A 6,000-nucleotide genomic window follows, 5' to 3' on the forward strand; every position below is an offset into this window, starting at 1 on the left:
ACCTCCATGCCCCACCAAAGAGCAGAGTGTCTGTTGCAGGGTGGAAAGGAGCTGTAGATAGATTTGTAAATAAGTGCACCTGGGTGTCAGAGGTGCTGCTAAAACTATGTATGAGCTGTGATATAAGTACATTTAGGGGAAAACAGTATAAACATTAAATATAAAGTACTGATAGTAAGCACCTGCTAATATGCCAAACACAACTGCTTTATATAAATTAAAATTCATTTAATCCCTATATCACCCTATAATGTATATAATGTTACCTCCCCATTTAAAACTGGGCACGCTGAGGCAGCAATAAGTAACTTGGCCAAGGTCACAGAACTGCTAAGGGGCAAAATCAGGTTTGGATCCAGGCAGTCTGCCTCAGAAATCCATGGACTTAGTCGCCACTAGGCGAGAAAAAGTATTTATGTATCACAAATTCTGTAATAAAGCAAGCATGACCCGGTACAGGTCAACAGCTACCATTCAAGGAAGTGGCAGTTAGTTACAGTTTAAACTATTGGACCAAAAAGAAGCTCCATCCCTTTTGATGTGGTGATCTTGGGGGTGAGCCAGTGTGAACTAAGCCCCCAGCTCCCAGTGCAGCAGCTTTAGTAGGGAGGAATTCTTGTCTGGTGTATCCCAAGCACCTAGAACAATGCCTGGCACATATTTCCTGATTGAGAAGGGCTCACTGAAGGAAGCCCTTGTTTCTAACACAGCTGCAGGATTTGAAAAGGTGAGATCATAGCAACAGGCTTTATAATAATATTGAGCCCAGTCATCATACCGTCAGCCCTCCACATCCATGGATGCAGAACCCACGGATTCAGGGGGCCTGTTGTATCACACCATTGTATGGATGGGACTTGAGCATCCTTGGATTTTGGTATCTGCAGGGAGTCCTGGGAACCATTTCCCCGTACATACTGAGGGACGACTGTATTGAATATTCAGGAAGAATATTGAGACTGATCACCATAACCCTCCTTCTCACTTGCTGTGTGAGAGTCCTTTTGTAGGGGGAGGGGCTGCCTGAGCTATAGACCCAAGTAGAGCTAAACGGGCTATACTGTTGGACTGAACTGCCCCTCCTGCTGTTGGGAGTTAGCTCCATTTTGCATTCGGAGAGAACCAGAGCAAAGAGGCTTTTGCACCAAGTGGCCTTGAGAAGCAGAAGCTATCAGACTTCCCAATCCTGCCCATTTGCCATCGCTTGAGAGTTTAACAGCCAGATCTGTGCGTTTCCTAGGAGAACACAAACACAGTAGCCAAATAAAAATCAAAACTCGCGGGCTTCCCTGGTGGCGCAGTGGTTGAGAGTCCGCCTGCCGATGCAGGGGACACGGGTTCGTGCCCCGGTCCGGGAAGATCCCGTGAGCCATGACCGCTGAGCCTGCACGTCCGGAGCCTGTGCTCCACAACGAGAGGGGCCACAACAGTGAGAGGCCCGTGTACCGCAAAAAACAAACAAACAAAAAACTCACTGTATAAGACCCAGGAACTTGAGGCGGGGAAGACAAGCTGAACCGCTAGAATTGTAGCTCCAATTAAAGTAGAACGCACAGAAGAAACAGAAGAGAACTTTAAAAAATACAAATATACGAATACTTACAGAAAAAGAAGGAAACCCTAGTTATTCCAACATCACATGGGAAGGAAAAGAAAGCTGATACATATATATATTATGTTGCAATGTGTGCCTGTAACGTGCAAATTAGCGCAGATAAGGAATCAAGTCACTAAAACCAAAATTATATTTGTCCATATGCAGTTTTTCATCAGGTGCTATGTGTTATGCTATTAACACCAGGTAAATGAGAAAAACACCATCCAGTTGAGCATAATGACCTGTGAAATAATAATACACAACACCTTGTCTCTCCATTTTACCTACATGCATTGCCTGCTGTGTCTCCTCAGTAAAACATAAGTGTCCTGATTCTAATAGCAAAGGAAAAGCCTTAAATATTGCGGAGTTTTGAAACATAGAAAATGTGATTTTGCTGTAGCCGGCGGGGGGGGGGGCGGCGCATAAAGTAATCACATTAATGACTACAGAAACAACACTAAAAAAAAAAAAAAAGAAAAGAGCTTAATCTTAACCTCCCAATAATCACCTGCTTTCTGGGGCACTGAAAACTGAAAAGCACTCATTTGCAGTCGGTAAGGATAATTGCAAACCTCCTGCAGCAGGAGAGCACTTTGTGTCATCTGATCTCATTTGGGTTCCCACAAATAGCTTCCTTTTGAGAGGGGTCAATTAACAAAACAATAAAAGAACTATTGTTTCTTTAAAACAGCAACCCAATATTTTCTCTCCTGAAGGAGAGATAAAAAACATATTCAGGCCAATGAGGAATAGGAGGAACCAAACGGGCTCAGTTGGGGAGGGTCCACCTGGGGCTTCCTGGATCCAACTCACCATACCCAGAGTTTGGGGTAGAGGAGGGTGGGCCCTTCTATGACGCTTTAGTCCCCTCTCAAGTTTCTGAATTGCCATTTTCCAGGTCCCCTTTCTGTCTTAAGCCCACTCAGCTGAACGAAAAGCAACAATAAGCCACAGCCATCTACCTCTGGTTTCCTGTTTCATTTAAAAAAATATAATCTTCCTCCCAGCTATTCTCCATGGTTCAAAAACCACAGCTCTTCACCATCAACACGTCTGCCGAGCAAACTTCATGTCTTGTCAAAATAGCATGCTATATTTAATATAATGTTTCCTTATTAGGAACTTGTGATATTTAAAACTGTGATAGTTTTCTTGTATCACTTACAAGACGGTATAAGGTTTGAGCTTTTCTGCGTCAACTCCATTTTTCCCATAAACCCATAATCCATCACGCAGGGATTATTTTTTAGGAATGCATATGCCGCATTATAGGACAGACAGGTGAACTCACTGTAAATCCTGGTTTAGCTCATTCTTCCATCAGGCGGACTCTTCATCCGGGGTCCTACGAGGTCACACTGGCTCAACCCCAGCAGAAGTCACCACCTAGGATGTACTGTACAAAAGTCTGGTGCCATCCCTTTATCATGTCTGGGTTGGAGTAGGGCCCACCTACTAGTGACGTCATTGCCAGGGCCTGCCCTCATCTCCAGGCCTGGGGTATTCCCAGGGTTCCATTAGGACCTAGCAGGTGGGCCAAGTTAGAGCTAACTTCTAAAGCAGGTCTTTAAAGCCATCCTTTACCCGGAATGCAATCCTTTCTTTTCTCATCCTACTTCCTACTCTAAATTTACAAAGCGAATACTAAGAACTATGGGCACTGAGGTTGATAAATAATGTCTCTTTGTTTAGATAAACTGGGCCACAAGCTGGCCCAGAGGCTAGGGCCGTAGTGATGAAGTAATGCTGCCATCTTTAAAAGTGACTGAAGAGCAGAATTTTGTTTTACTTGTCAGGTTTAACCCAAACGAAGGAAGTTTTTTAAAAAAAAAAATGCATGTAAATTGCAGTTATCAGATTCTTACTAGAGTCCCTTCCTCTCCTTTCTTGCTAATTCCCTCCTTGCTAGATCCAGGCACCGTCACTATGCCTGTGCTCCATCTTTTTTCTATGCTGCATGATTTGTTTTCCTACCTTCTCCTGGAAAAGGGGTTTAGTACCACAGTCGGCCAAGAACAACATTAACTGTCCAGGTGTCTCCTGGCTGAAAATTCTCCCATAGACCGGTAGCAAGTTCTGAGTCTGCAAAGCCTAAATTAAGCCCCAGGAGGGATTTTGCTGCCTATCTCTACAATGCTAAGTTCGAATTGGATAGAAGCCTATTTAAGAAGGTATAATCTTTCCAAGACAGACATTAAGACTCCATATCAACTTAAATATAGGTTCTTGCAGAGAAATAGCCTCTCTCCCTCCGCCCCCCTTCTCTGTCTCTCCCCAAAAACTTAAAATAAGAGAGTTGAATAGTTTTGCAGCATCACTACTGCTCAGGGCTTCACCTTAGATGAATGTTAACCTGAGATCAGCTACCAGTAAAACAGCCAGTCACTCCACCTGAGGCCAACTTTTATTAGGCTGTGGCTGCCAGGAAGGTTTAGGATACATTTTCCACATGAAGATGGCATAAACAGGACCACTGAAGGAGACACACATTTTTGCCAGTGCCATTTGGTCCATGAGAAGCTCTTCGATTTTCAACAAAGTCTTTATTTCAAGTCTTGACTTTGCTTTCACTGCCTTCACTTTTCAATTCCAAAGTTAATACCTATTAAAGTCTTGCAAACAGTGGCTCCCAGAAGAGCATCTGTTGCTCGTGGCACACCTGTGCTTTATCTGTGGGGGTTATGGAGCTCCAACTTGTCAACCTGTATTAAACCATTGAGAATCAACACTTTAAAATGATGATGCCATCTGGCATCTTCTTTACCAATCGTGAAACTAAAAAGGGTTTTTATTTTACTTTTTTTGAATTTTATTTATTTTTTATACAACAGGTTCTTATTAGTTATCTATTTTATACATGTTAGGGTTTTTAATATTTAGAGTAAATTCTGAGCATAAAGCCTATCCTTCTTTTACTTTTTGGCAAATTCACAAAGTCCAAATAAAATATTTTTATAAGTTGTTAGAAAAATATTAGCAGTTACTTTATTATTATGTACTGTTACCGGCACTGTGGATATGCAGAGCCAATAAATCATGGAGAAATATGCATATGTGTGTCCTTCAGAAAATCTGATCTGGAAGTCTAAACCGTGGAAGCAGTGATTAATTAGCCAGCTCTCTAGTCTATATTAACAAGGAATCAGTTGCTCTGTTGCACAGTCACTCAACCAATATTTATGCTCCAGAAACTGTTCTAGGTGTTTGAGATGCATACGTGAATAAAAGTTTCCTGCTATCATGGTGTCCCATTGTGATTTATAATAAAAATATATATATATGATATATATATACTTTCTATATATTTGATATATACATATACTTAATATATATACTTGATATGTATATTTGATATATATACATATACTTGATGTATATATACATATACTTGATATATATACATATATTTGATATATATACTTGATATATATATACTTGATGTATATATATACTTGATGTGTATATATATATATATATATATATATATCTGATATCTATCTATATATAGATAGATATTTGGTCTTCGTCCCTGTTTCTGGCACAGAGCTCTTAAAAACCTCGGCATTTCCTAAGTGATGAGAGCCATAAAGGTGTCGTTTGTTATGTTAAAGAGGTGCTTTGGGACCACATCTAAGGATGACAGGGAGGGGAGAGGAGATGGAGTTTGAAATAATCAACGACAGCCAATGATTTAGTCAGTCATGCCTATGTAATGAAGCCTCCATAAAAACCCAAAGGTCAGGTTTCTGAGAGCTTCCAGGCTGGGGAACCAAAACACATCCACATGTCAACGTGCTGAGCCCCAAACTCCATGGGGACAGAGGCTCCTTTGCTCAGGCCTCGCCCTCTGTATCTCTTCATCTGGCTGTTGATTTGTATCCTTTCATATTCTTTGTAATAAACCAATAATCAAGTAAGTAAACTGAAGTTTACTGAGTTCTGTGAGCCGCTCTTGCAAAGCAATCGAACCCCAGGAGGGGATCGTGAAAACCTCTGATTTATAGCAGTCAGTCAGAAGCACAGGTGATAACTTGGCTCTGTGACTGTCATCTGAAATGAGGGCCTTCTTGTGGGACTGAGCCCTTAACCTGTGGCATCTGACGCTAGTCCAATTCTGATGCTAGTATCAGACTTGAGTTAAACCTGTGGGACACCTGGACAGCTTCCATGGAGAGGGAGTGATCCATGAGGTTATATCTGGAGGAAGAGCATTCCAGGCAGTGGGAATGGCAAGATGTGATAGGACATTACCTGGCATATTCCAGGAACAGCAAGGAGTCAGCATGGCCTCCCACAAAGTCAGTTCTGGAACCCAAACACCCTCCGTCTTATAACTCCAGCCTCCTAGAAGACCTTGGAGTCCCCTGCATTCAGGTGGCAAATGGGAAAGAAACAGGTAG

Source organism: Monodon monoceros, unplaced genomic scaffold (genome assembly GCF_005190385.1).
Source record: "Monodon monoceros isolate NGI ecotype Baffin Bay Population unplaced genomic scaffold, NGI_Narwhal_1 Super_Scaffold_14, whole genome shotgun sequence".
Lineage (NCBI taxonomy): Eukaryota > Metazoa > Chordata > Mammalia > Artiodactyla > Monodontidae > Monodon > Monodon monoceros.